The sequence below is a fragment of the Ornithodoros turicata genome, chromosome 3, assembly GCF_037126465.1.
Source record: "Ornithodoros turicata isolate Travis chromosome 3, ASM3712646v1, whole genome shotgun sequence".
Lineage (NCBI taxonomy): Eukaryota > Metazoa > Arthropoda > Arachnida > Ixodida > Argasidae > Ornithodoros > Ornithodoros turicata.
The window spans coordinates 86,061,379-86,075,402 of record NC_088203.1 but is presented as its reverse complement, the minus strand read 5'-3'; the positions used below and the strand labels follow the sequence as shown (position 1 = coordinate 86,075,402).

General features: G+C 49.7%; 1 protein-coding gene across 1 annotated transcript in view; it reads left to right on the top strand.

The window, feature by feature from the left end:
- Positions 1–14,024, top strand: part of LOC135388757 (myocyte-specific enhancer factor 2C-like) — a 155,055-nt gene continuing 141,031 nt past the window's right edge. Inside the window, exon 1 of the mRNA XM_064618525.1 lies at positions 1–138. The gene's annotated coding sequence lies outside the window, so the exon portion shown is untranslated. The remainder of the gene's footprint in view (positions 139–14,024) is intronic.

Below are 14,024 nucleotides of genomic sequence, written 5' to 3'. Positions count from 1 at the left end.
CGGCTCAGAGATCATTATTTCCGTGGGAGACCGCTGCCAAGGAACGACGCCATCTACCGGAGCACTCAACAAGCGGATTCCTTACCAGGACGTGTCGGTTTGCCTGCCGGACGGTACACCCAAAAATAGATACCCAAGGTAGGTAGTGATGCTGCTGCTGCTGCTGCTCTATGCCGTTTTGTGGGCCTGCGCGTTGCGACGAACGTGCTTCCAATTCACTTGCCGGTCTTTTCCTTGGCCGTGGATCGATATACGGGCTAGCTCTTTCCGGTCAGAAACTGCGGGCCACCTCCTCCGCTTCTTGCTCCCAGTTAGCAACAATAACAGGGAGATACGTAGTAGCCCCCTCTTCCACTTTTCGATAAAGTCGCATGGTTGTCAGGAAGAAGAAACGTAAATATTGAATGAAGCTATAGACACACACGCCGGTGTCACAGCCCCGCGACGGCGGGTGAAATTGTGAAGCTCCTTTGCATGCAGATACCATGCCCCAATGTCGTTTTCATAACCATCGTTTTTAAGTTTTCCTGGTGATATGCATGCTGTATATAGTGTACCGTGGTGCAACCGTTTGATTACAAGAAGAGTGAAGGGTGACTCGATCGTAACCAGTGATCATGCCGTGAGCCTTTCCGCGACAGGTCGGATCGTCGGGATCTAATCTGGTCTTATTTTTAATCACTTTCAATCTGTCAACTGAGACAGCAATTAACTCGAGGTCCCCCAGAGCCCCCTCGAGTTGAAGCTACGGAGACGAAATTAGATTGTGGACAAAACCTGGCAGTTTGCACCTGCAATTACGCAATCTGACGGAGACGTCGTCTGAGAGTGGATTTGAGATTAGAACCAGACTGCGGTGTCTTCATCGGCTCGGCGTTCCAAGCTGACTTTATTGGTTCGAACCCAAGATTGTCCTGTTTCTACGTTTTACTTGGACATCGCACAGATCTTTATTTATTTCTGAGAATCATACCAGCACTGGTGTAGGTACTGATGATAAGAAGGCTGTGCTGATGCTCCCGCATGAGCGGGCCTCCGAGTCATTGTTGATTGTCATGATTGATTTCTCATGGGCCTGGAAGATAGTGGTTTCTTAGGCGTGGCAGCGCAGGTAATATTAGCTATCAACTGCGGTTTTTAATAGAAAAAGCATCAACTAATGTCGCTGATAAAGAGTGACAAAGAAGCAAGCAGAAAAAAATATGTAATAAGTAAGGAGGCTCTATACGTTGAAGAGGTTTGCGAGGTTTCGGGCGTATAGAATTTACTTCTGTAGCGTTTAATCTAATTAATCAGTGTTACTATATTAATTACATTAAATTTTTTTCTACTTAATTATAATTCATTTTATTAATTTAGCCGGCTCCGTAACAAGCCGTAACGCCAAAACGTTACATGAATTTGTTCACCACATAAACGATCACTGGTGGCAGGGTACAAGTTGCTTAGACACGCCGTCTTCCGCGAGGGGCGTTAAATACGGGGTGCCGTGTGACGAGCTTTCATCGCAGGTTAAAGAACCCCAGGTGGGCAAAAGCAATCCACAGACCGACCGCTGTGGCGTCGCTCATGATCTCAGTTCTCTCGCGACGTAAACCCCCAATTATTATTGTTATTACATAAACGATCGGAAAGGCTTAGCGATTCTACGTAAAAAAGAAAAAAAAAAAGAAAGCAAGAGCTGGATCGTGAAATTTTCTGCTGTGCTACATCACGCTGCTCTTATTAGCTGGCAGTCACCACGATGTGCACAGCCAATCCAGCGTACCTCTATCAGTGGTTACTGATGCTGCAGACGCTGAACCACGCAGGTGCTCTGTTATCATCGCACGCTGTTGCTGCAAATGTGCAGGTTAGGCTGCAGTGCGCGGGACAGTGATGCTGGAGCGTTTTGGCGGTGGTGCTCCTAATATGATGGTTGTTTGTGGCAGACTCCTGCAAGCGCTAATTGCTCATTAAGTGGCAATTAGAAGCGGTACCTGTTGATGACGCTCGCCAGGTGGCGCAGACTATGTTAATAGGAGTCGTTAGTGGCTCATTTACACAGCTCTGATTGACGACTTCACATAATGCGCATCCAGCGTAATTTCGATGTTTTTGTTTGGGTAACGCAGGAGTCGCAAAACGTTTTCCTCGACAACGTTCTGCTGCAAACTTATACAAGAGAAGATTAGGCTGGGTGTTTGAAACGTCCATTGGATTCAATGGTTGTGGATGCAGCATGAAACGCACGTATACTTTCATGCACGACGCTTATGGCCAATGATGATCAAGGTCAATGATCTACATGGACCATTTGATCGTATAGGGTTAACAGCTCTCTCTCAAAATTCTCACTCCTTCAGCGAAATCCGTAAGCAGTCATGTGGTGTTTGCCGGACGGGTCAGATGAACGAGCCCAACATGAACCTTGCACATGGAATCCCTCGGCGAAGAAATACGTGTGTTTGCCTGAGGCTGGTTCACGTATCAGCCATACGTGTCTGTACCTTGTTCAAACTTAGTGCACCATGACGCCATCACTGCTCAAACTAAAAAGCAACAAAACTCTGATTCTCCATGGCAGTCTGGACACGATATGGGGGTACGTATTTGTTCCTCGACATGTGGTCTATGTTCGTTACTGACGTGAGCCTTTAGCTTTTAGTGTTTGAGCCGTGCCATTACAGGCTGCGACCTCAGTCACTGTCATCAACGAACGCCTTTTTAATCACGAAATCTGGCGCTACTCGACTAATCAACACCTTTGTTTGGTGAAGACCCCGCTTGGTGAGGGCGGCAGGACTATGGTGAGGTGGCATGGAGGGATCAGTATACCACCCAGAACGCTGGCTGGTAGTCTGTGTCCGGTTAACTGATACCGATTACTGGATAGCTGAGTAGTGAGTACAGGTCCTAATTGAGGACGACGTCTTTTTGTATGGATATCGGATTTTCCTCTTAAATGACTTCCAGGTATGCTGGGCAAGACCTGCGCTTCCAGGAAAGGAACGTTTCACTCTTTTCTTCTGTGACGTCACGGAACGCTCTCGCGCTCAGGATCTGACAAGCAATGCGCATGCTTCATATCTGTTATGAAGCTCTATAGCTCTATAGGCTCTATATATAGGAATCTCGATAGCCAAGTCACGGATGCTCTCTTCTTTCTTGCAATGGCCAAGTGTACGTCATGCAATACCAACTCTGACGTCATATGAGTGCGGAAACGAAACCAAAACTGGGCTTAAATCTTTTCATTTATTGGTCTGAAGCAGTGAAGCAGCAAAAGGTGTGTGCGTTTACAAGGCTTACATTTTTCATATTTTTTTAATGGTCTAATACAGTGAAGCAGCAAAAGATGTGCGTGTTTACAGGGCTTAATTTTTTTTAGTTTATTTTGATGGTCTAATACAGTGAAATGGCAAAACGTTTGTGTGCGCGCGTGTTTTATTGATCACATCTTTTTATTTCTGACAGTGACTGCACCGAGTTTGTCACGCTTTTTCTTACACAAATGGTGGCAAATACTGGGCATTTTAAGTACATGAAACTCCACACTAATATTAATCGCAGCACAAGGAACACGTTTCGGAAGGCAAAGGTTCGCCCCGGGCTACGGAGCACTCGCGCGAGCTTGCCTTTTCGGGATTTGCCGAGTTGATGTAGCGTTTCAAGGTCATGTTGAAGATTGAAGGGGGCTAAGTTATAGCACCGGCTGCGCGGAGGTTTTCGCTGGGTTTTACGGCAGACTTTCCAGACGGATGTGCGGCGCAGTTTCCCCTGAAGTCGGTCCAGGACGCATACACTAACCCGCGTGTCTCCCGCTGCTTCCTGCCGTCCTTTTCTCATCTGTCCACGTCTCTACGCCGTTCATAGCTACAGTTGCTCAACACGGAATAAAAAAAAAAAGAAGATGGACATTGGGGAACGTTATTTTCGTGTGACGTCGAAGTACACGGACGATACCGTAAAATGTGCCAGGTGGATTTTTGACAGGTAAATAATTTCCTTCAGAAGGCAGGACTTGCACGAGGACAACGGCAGGAAACAAACACCAAGTGTGTCCTAGTGTCAGTCCTCATTCTCAAGAATTTTTTTAAAGGTAATACTTACGTACACACGAAAATGATTTCCTTTTAATCAAAGAACTCAGGAAAAGGTGATTTCCGGCCAAATTGATTGATTTATTGATTCTGGTCGTTGGAGGCTTACGTGTTTGTGTCGTCCATGTTTGCAGCCCGCCTCGGCTAATTTCTCGTTGTTTATGATTTCCTCGTCGAGTTCACACCAGCTGGCTTCCCTTATTCTTTTTTCTACATGGCGATATTCTATGTGTCTGGCAGTGCTTCTTCCTCGAAGGACCTCGTTTCTCAACTATACGTCTTCGCATTGCTTGCACATGCGAAGTTTTCAAGGAGTGTTCAAGGCATGTGGCGCTTTACGCCGCAACACTAAATGACAAGATGACGAGTTTGCGAGTTCGTCTCGCCTGTGTCACATGCAACGCAGTTTCTTCTTGGAAACGACCCTCGTTGTTGTTCTGCTTCTTCTTTTCTTTTTTCTTTTTTCGTTTTCGAGTTCTCTCCCACCGAGCTGACGTGGTCCGACTTTATGTATTGCACTTGGTTCCACCTGGCGCCAAGGGGGTGCCAGAAAGTAAAAAAAAAGCGTTGGGTGTGATGTCACTTTTTGGGGGTGCTATAAAAGTTGAGCCCTCGGACGGTGATACTACCTGCTCTTCTCCTACGTACCTCTGTCTTGGAGGGTTCAGTTGGTTCAGTACCGTTGCGAGGACACTTCTTGGGTTGACCTGTTTTTCAGACCCAAGCGCATGGCCACGGTGCTTTTTAACTGGGCGTAAAGTTAAGGCTAAAGTTAAGGCTAAAAGTTATTAAGGCTGGGAATCTGACAATATATTTGATGAATGCTGTTTTTGAAGCAAACTTTAGCGTACGCAACAACCGAGAGAATATTACTTAGCCTTTTGCGGTGGGGTGTTTTTTATCATAAAAAAAAGTAGTTATGTCTCTTCTTTCCACCCCGCCGGTTTCTTCCATTGTTTTTCTTTGTGCTTTGTTCATAACTAACACGCGCCTTGCGAAAACAACGGGAAAACGCCTGTCTTCCAGCCGTCATTTTAGCGACATTCGTTACTTACGCTCTGGCGATGCACAAGTGCATGTTCAACAACTTCTCAAAGTTCTACTGCAATTAGAAAGCGTACACTCAAGTTAAAGCATCTCTAAGTTCAGCAACCCACAATCTAGCCGTTTCGAAAGTAGAATAGAGTTGCAAGCGCCACCAAACTTCATTGCAATCTTCATTGTTTCATCGAAGGTGGCGCTGATCTCAAACCGAAACTGCACTAGGCACAGTTATGTGAATCTGTGTGTGTTTTGTTTTTCTTTTACATTGTATTGTTGTCAATGCAATGACCAGACGACGTCGTCTGAGCAAAGAATATATACTGCTGCACAGGAATAAATGCCATTGAACCTGAGCACATCTTCATTGCCATCCTGAAGCAGAAACAGACCGATCGAAGAAAAATCGAGGAAATTAGCGCGAAAATTGACCTGTCCACGAAACGTCGCCGAAAACTTAGCACTCTGTGCACGTTAAAGCTGTGCTGTGTCCCTTTTTCGTACCCACGCTCAAACTGTTTTAAGTATGGACATTAAAGCCATTACAACAGCCGTCGCAAACCTAAATCTGGATATCAAATAGCAACTGCACAAGCGACGCTGCTGCGAGCAGTCTTCTTATTTTGTATTTCTTTGCACGTTTTCGTACTGTTTCCATTCATCTTTCGTACCTTCTAGATGCAGGCGCACTGAGCGCCACCGTGGAGCCATTGGCCTGCTTCTGTTGGCCTGGAGAGCAGTCATATGTATTCGATCGGTGTAACGGAGTTTCCAGTTTTCTAGATTTAGCGATGTATTTTTGTCTCAATATAACGAACACGATCCACTTTCCATATTCAATGTGAGGAGGTGTAGCAAGTTCCTGTCCCTAGTGGCGCCTCGGACCTCCGTCGTTCTTTCCTCCTTTGTACCCTTATTCCGGTGTTCTGGCATTGTATTCCCATCTTCCCAATCGAACTTGTAGAACACGAATTTGGTACAGTTGACATGAGCGCGTTATGAAAAGTTCCTGCCCCGCCAAGAGCACTATCAAGCCAAAGCAAGGCAAGACGATCTCAACGCTCGAGAACGGGAAGGGCCGTTTCATCAAGACGTGGTATGAGAGCGGTTCAAACGACTTAGAGCCCCGGGGAACAGAGTTCCCCACCCAAGCTCTCGGTTCCACATGATGATTTTGTAACGCCTGCACGGGAAGAACTCAGTGATGAAGTTGTCTTTGTCATGGTCCTGACAGTGGAAGTGACACGCACAGCAATCGACAGCGGCCAAGGTCACGGATGAAGACATATGCCAAAAGCCCGGAGGCATGTTCTTTGTATTTATATAACACGAGGAGAGAAAATTAAAAGATGAACGTTTCGATACCCTTGCAGGCATCATCATCAACGCATGAACAACGGTGTTTTGTTCATGTGCTACACCTATCTCATAGATTTTGGTCTGTTTTCAACTTTATCAAGTTTCGCCATGAATATGAAACGCTACGGACTGTTCGGGCCTGCTGCAAGGGTCCCGTGCCCACATTCGCTACACATGTGCGCAAACTAGAGCACTGTGTGTTGTTGTTAGAGCACTAGAAAAACAAGTTTCTTTCTAGGTTTTTCTAAGGTTTTCTAGTGCTCTAGCGGAAACCGCCAGCGGGCGCGCTGGGCGGCAAGAAACAGTGTATGCCGCCCAGCAGCCGCTACCGCTTGCGGTTTCCCCGGCTCTCCATATATCGACGCTGACGACGCTGTCAACGTGCTGCAGACGGCGCGGGTGGCCGGAAGAAAACAAGAGCGTGACACGGTCTCCGTTGACCACCTGATTGACGAAGATGTGCGGCGTGCCACTAAAAATTGTGCATTGCGCGGTCGAGGAAAAGCGGAACGCGGGGGCGGCTTCTTCCGCATCGCGGCAAGAAGTTTCCGTTCCGCGTACGCGTTACCACGCGCTTTTGCAGCGGTATGCGACCTTAGTGTACCATATGTACCCGGATTGCCGCCTTCGTTTTCACCTTTAGAGTTCAAGAAGCAATCTGATGCGAACGGTGGGGAATTAGAGAAATTCTGGAACACTAGCACATTCATGCGCGTAGTGCGTGCAATAGCCACAAGGTGCCTCTCCATTAATGTATCTATAATGGGATGCCTGAATAGTCTCTAGGAGGTCGTTGAGATCTAAAAGCATTCCAGTTTTTGGTTTGGTTTTTGACAAGCGTTTTGCTCATGTGCTGATAATTATGATTCCATGTATAGGCATCGAATTGTCCAACTTTTTCTCATGTTGCCATGTCAAGCAAGTGTGTGATCTGTCAGTCTTGTCAGTCATAAATCAGTCGATTTATGAGTATTTACAGTCTTGCAACACCTGGGTGTTTCAGAGAGGATGAACCGCGAGCTGTCGATTCCAGACAAAGTATATCGCAAGCAGTACCCTGTCGACATGCCTGTTTTTCAGAGAACCACGAAAGGCGAGAATTTGGAGAAATCAACAGGCCGTCTTGCCGGCGCTGATGCGTTTGGCGAAATACAAAATGACAAATTATTTTGTTAGTTCCCTCTAATAATACACGCTACGATTTAAATTAGTTAGTTAGTTAGTTAAAATAGTTTTGTCTAGACCGTTCAAGCTGTTACTTTTTTTTTCTTTGCAATACAGGAAACACCGAAGGGCAATTTACCATGTTGCCTCTCGCGAACTACGACCTCCACAAACGAGGAAGAAGGGCGGGCTTGGGAATGCGTGATCGGCCGCCAGTCGCCTTCCATCGAGTATTCCTGAGCGGAAATTGAAGTGTTCCCTTCTGCAAGCAACATTTTTGTCAATATACGGCAGTCTAATTACCGTTCAATGTCAATGTCTGCTTCTGTCAGACGTTATTAGAAGCTCGGAAGGCCGGTTAAACACACAGTTGTTGCGGCAGGGTTTTTTACGATGACAACAATATTGAGAGTTGGACTAGTTCAGTAACATTCATCATGAAAAGTGCGCAGAAAGACGGGGCGTAAGAGATGGACATAGGACGAGGCGCTATAGTGCTACCAACGGTCCCTTGATAGCTTCCTGGTCACGCAGCTTCTCCGTAACTCTATGGGGAAGCTTTGCCCAGGGATCGGAGCGCCCGCGTGGTGGCGCTGTCATCGGAACCCGGGAGGGAAACGCCTGCGTCTCCCATAGCCAGAGGTGGGCACCCTCGCGAGGGCTTGTGAGGGTGAGGGCTCCCTCACCCTCACCTCACCCCCACCTCACGGAATTTGAGGTGAGGTGAGGTGAGGAGCATCTTTTGGAGCAATGGTTGAGGTGAAGTGAGGTGAGGGACATTTTCCTTGGGAAAGACTGAGGTGAAGTGAGGTGAGGAAAATTTTCTGAAAACTTTTTGAGGTGAGGTGAGGTGAGGAAATTTTTTCTCCAGAAAGCCTGAGGTGAGGTGGGATGAGATACATTTTCTGAAAAATTTTTGAGGTGAGGTGAGGTGAGGGAAATTTTGTTAAAATTTTCTGAGGTGAGGATTCCTTTTTCATGTGAGGTGAGGACTTTTTTCGTGTGTCCGGAGAAGAAAAGGGAAAATTTGTCCGAAAATTTTTAGGTGATATGAGGCAAGTTGGCAAAAGGTAGTTGTTAGGGCTGTCTTCTTTACTTTATTTGTTTTTTCAGTGACTGTTGTAAACCAAACGACGCGAGCCGTTGCACTTCACTATCAATAATCGCTGCTTATTGGCTGGTCCTGAGTCCTGACGATGGGTCTAGAGACTCTGGCTGCACATCTCACAAAAAGTAGGGGGCACGACATTGGGTGCACTGATGACGTGACACTCATACGATTATGATTCACAAAGCTGCGCTTCGATTCGACCACCACTGTAGCGCTCAACCTATCGGATGCCATGTGAAGGCGGTGAACGAGACAATTAGCAATGCACCTGCCATCCCACTAGCTGATGGCGAGCGGCCATGATATAATGCGTAGGACATGATCCGTAAATAATTTTAGCTATCATCGCCATTCATCAGGTACTCACCGCAGTCGTGGCGCTTTCTGGCCTTTGTTGCGCTTGCGCCACAAACACCTACAGTCACAATCTACCGCTGAAGCAGAGAGTCGGGACCTGATGCTTTAGTCTCGATACTTGCTTTACGCTGCGTACTTTCGTCATTTAAAAAAGTGAGAAGCGTCGACCTTGAGCAGGGAGGGGCTCCCTCCTAACTGCAAGTGAGGTGAGGGCGCCTTGAACCCCCTCACCTCACGAAATTTGAGGTGAGGTGAGGTGAGGGAAAATTTTTTATGCAAGGCTGAGGTGAGGTGAGGTGAGGGAAATTCTCTGAAAAGGTTTTGAGGTGAGGTGAGGAAAGATTTTTTCAGGAAAGACTGAGGTGAGGTGAGGAATTTTTTCGGATAATGTTTTGAGGTGAGGTGAGGCAAGGAACATTTTCTGAAAAATTATTTGAGGTGAGGGCAGGCGAGGAAAAATCTCTGAATTTTTTTTGAGGTGAGGTGAGGTAACTTCTCCGAAAAGTAGTTGAGGTGAGGTGAGGTGAGAACAAAGCTCCGTCCAGGAAAATCGAGGTGAGGGCAAAGACTGTGAGGAGTTTTGCCCACCTCTGCCCATAGCAGTTCACGTGTTTCGGCTGTTGTCGCGTGATAACTGTGTGCAAGCAGCATGCCAGAAATATGCGGTGTTACGAAATGTCGCTCTGGGTATTCGGGAGGTGGCATGCGGTATCCATATTCGCGTTTCCTGCGGATCCTGCCAAGCGTGAGAAGTGTCATTCCTCGCATTGAAGGTGGACGGTTCAGTTTTGACTCTCCCCACACACGTGTCTGCGAGAAGCACTTTGACAACAGCGACGTCGTGTGGCACGACTAACTCGTCATCAACGGCGAGGAAGTGCTGCGCAAGCATGGAAAGCCAAAGCTTCGAGAAGATGCAGTGCCGCGCATATTCGACGGCTGCACGTCGTATCTGAGCACGCCGAAACCGCAAAGCCGTTCCCCTCAGACAACGAGCCCAGGGAAACGGCTCCGTAAAAAGAAAGCGTGCGTCGTCGACACCAACAACGAATTCAGTGCTCTTATGAATAGAATCTTAAAGAAAATTGCCAAGCAACTGGGGTTTTTGAGCTGATTTGGCTTCCAGGGATGTTAACTGGCGCAATAATCGTGTAAACGCGATCGACCGATCGCGTCAAATATACTCAGCGGTCATGTAACTGTGTGCGATTAACTGTAGAAAGTTCTCTACGCGCTAAATAAAGTACACGTTATTAAAGTTGTTTAGCATGGCAGGATAAAAATGCTACTCGAGGTTGATTCACGCAAGCATGTCAAACACATGGCGGTTCCTTTCAGTCTCGGAAAAAGAGATGAGATCGACATGAGATGACTAAACCAAGAGATGAACGGGGGGGGGGGGGGGGGGGACAAGGACAGAGCGGCCGAATTTCGTGACATGTCTGAGTCAGTCGAAATCCTTTTAGAAACTATATTTTTGTCTTCATGAGCTTCGCGGCAACTATTGAGAGTAAGTCATCCGGTACCACGTGAAAGATTCTGGAGTGATTGCGATCGGCCGATCGCCATGAATTAGTACGCCGTCATGGGCGCAGTAACCGTCTGCGGTTAACTGTAGAAGGTCCTCTACACGCTAAACAAAGTATGGATCACCTTACCGCCGGGCACTATGCACATAAACGGCGCTAGAATCTCCGGTTGAGGGTTTGAAGATAGGAAACTCGCGACAATACATCGTGCCACTCGAAGTGATCGGCAGCAGCTTTCCGCTGTGGGATTTGCTCCTGCAAGTAGCCTTCCCCACCGGGTTGTGGTCTAAATAACCGGTACGTTCCCTATCGCCAATCAAGAATGACTCCGACACCAGACTGGAATGCAACTTACATCATTTATTGGTCTCGGACAGGTCTTCCTCCTGCGCTGCTCCGGTCCCGAATGTCCACTTTTCCCCGTCGCTCCCTCCCGTCTCACCTCCCACTGACCTCAATCCGCGCGACAGAACGGCACGTGCGGCGATCTTGGTCAGTGGAAGAAAACCTGCCCGGAGGGCAGCTGAGGAGGTTGGGGGGCCTCAGACAAAGGGCCGCCCCCTCCTCGCGACCGCGTCACCACACTCCCCCCCACCTAAGGCCTCGACGCGGGGGGTTCCCCCAAAAAGTCCATGAGCTCCTGCTCAAATCCGGGGGGGTCCTGGGCCTTGGAGACGGGGGGCACCGGGCTGCTGGCGGCGGCAGAGAGGGGAGGGCGGTCCACTGGGCACAGGAGCCCCGGCCGAAACGCCTGTAGCACCCGCACTGCAGCTGCGATGGCGTCCTCCGGGTTCGGCGGGGGGGCAGCTGGGGGGGCCGGCTCCGCTGACGGTGCCGCCCTGGAAGCCTCGGCGGCGCGGTGTCGCTCGCCCTGAACGTGGGTGGCCAGGTGGACGACGAGGCCGCCACACGATCGGCACAGGCGGTCTGCCTTCTCCTCGGTGTAGGTTGCTGGAGGCTCCGAGGGGTGCCTGTCCGACAGGAGGCGGCCGCGGAAGGTGGCAGCCACGGACCCAGGGTCGGCCCCGCGCAGTGGTCTCGGCTGGTCGCGCCACCGTCGCGACGAGACGAAACAAGCCGTCTCGTCCCCGACGAGGGCTGTCCAGGTGGCGACGGAGTGCCGCGTCGGGGTGGCCTGGGCAACAGGTCTCGCCACGCTCCTTCCGGGGGGCGCTCCCACACGCTTGCCCTTCGGCTTCGAGTGGCCGCCGTCTTGCTTTGAGGGACCAGAGGTCTTCTTAGGTGCCCTGGAAAGAGAAGGAAGTGCGGGAACACGAAATGTTATCGCGTGCGCAAACTGTGCGCGCGAGAACGCTGCTCCGCAGTCCGTGCCCCGCCGCGGGTAGGACATACCGGCCTACCGCGTTGTCTCAGGTTATAACTACCCAAGTTATCACGAGGGTGAGCCGGAGGGCAAATAGCTATGCCCGTAGCATCATCCTCCTGGTCGCGCTCATGGTAGCGTTTCAAATCGCCGACGTGAACGGGACCAGCCTCCTCGGCCGTGTCCACACGACTGAGACGGTACGACAAGCGGGATAATCGGGAAATCACCCGAAAAGGTCCCTCCCAGCGCTGTGCCAGTGACGCTGTGAAACCTACAGCAGCGTTGCTCAACGGGTGTGTGCGCTTCAAGACCAAATCCCCTACTTCATATGACAGAGGACGGTGCCCCTTATCGTACTGACGCGCTTGTTCCGAGCGGGCGGCGTCCAAGCTCTCTCTTGCGGAATTCACCGCATCCGAGAGCCGACTACGCAGCTCGCTCGCGTACCTCGACAGATTCCGAGCAATCGGCTCCGTGCACTGTCTCAGTCCGTTCTCCAATGGGAAAGCAACCTCCTTCCCAAAGTTAAGGTATGCCGGGGAAAACCCCGTTGACCTGTTTACTGTCGTCCTGGTTGCAAATCCCAACTCAGTAAGACGCACATCCCAATCCTTGTGCCTGTCGGTTAGAGCTACCAACATATGCTTAAGGTTGCGATTCACTCTTTCAGTAATGTTCGCCTGGGGATGATACGGCGTCGTTCTCTTGTGCTGAATACCAAGTGCAGCACAAGAGTCGACAAAGACTCGGCCAGTGAAATAACTGGCGTTATCAGTGATCAACTGTGCCGGAAAACCGAACCGGGAAAAAGTCTCCATCAGCCGGTCCCATATCCGCTCCGACACCAGCTTCCTAAGCGGGAATAACTCCACCCACTTAGAAAAGTGGTCAGTAACCACCAACAGGTACTGATTCCCCCGTGGACTTCTGGGAAATGGACCCATTACGTCACACGCTACTATGTGCCAGGGGTAGCTACTGACTACTGGCTGCATGAACCCTGGGGGTTTACCACCCCTTGGTTTTGCTTTCTGGCACACGGGGCAGCTCCGGGTAAAGCGCATAACATCCTGCCTCATCCCCGGCCAGGTCGCGACGCGGCATAACTTATGAAAAGTCTTGCTGCCACTGCCGTGACCCGCAAGGGCTGAGTCATGGAAATAACGCATAAACACCCTTCGCAATTTCCTGGGAACTACGACCTTGAAGGGGGAAACACTCTCGTCCTCCTCGTCTAACCCGGGCACATATCGCAGCAAAAGCCCGTCCTCACTCAAGAGATATGAGTCGAGGCACCCGTCGTCATCCCTGCCAACGTTACCGGTGTCAGCTGCGCTATTATCCGCCAGCTTTTCCGACACCCGCTGACATAAACCGTCCGACTTCTGTGCCTCTAAGAGCTCTTCCCTGCTTACGATCGTGCCACAAGACAAGGAGTTACCTGCCCGATTCAAACCAATCGCGGCCACGAGATCCCCCTCCTCGGTCTGCCGTTCCACGCCTTCCGGGAGATTAGCGTAATCGCACGCGCACCCAATCTCCCCTCCTCTCTCTTCCGCTGGGAGAGAGGACCTCCCGCGTTTAGCGGCTCTAACCAGGTCCAAGTCACCCACACAACCGGTCGATGACCTGCCCTGACACTGAGGTTCCTGCTGTAATTCACAGCTGTAACCCAGTGGCGCACGGGACAAAGCGTCTGCCACTTTGTTCGCGTTTCCTTTCAGGTATTCTACATGGTAGGAATAGCCCTGAAGTGCTAACGCCCAGCGTGCTAATCTGCCTGACGGTTTCTTCAACCGCTGCAGCCAAGAGAGTGCTTGGTGGTCGGTCTGAATGGTAAAAGTTGTCCCATCCAAATACATGTCGAACTTTTTCAAGCCAAACATTACCGCCAAGCACTCCTTCTCCGTAACGGAATAGTTCATCTCCGCCGGCGACAGTGTGCGACTAGCGAACCCGACCGGGCATAGACCACCGTCGTGTTCCTGTAGCAACACTGCACCAAGCCCGTAATCGCTTGCATCAGTTTGCATAACGAACGGCTTGTTAAGATC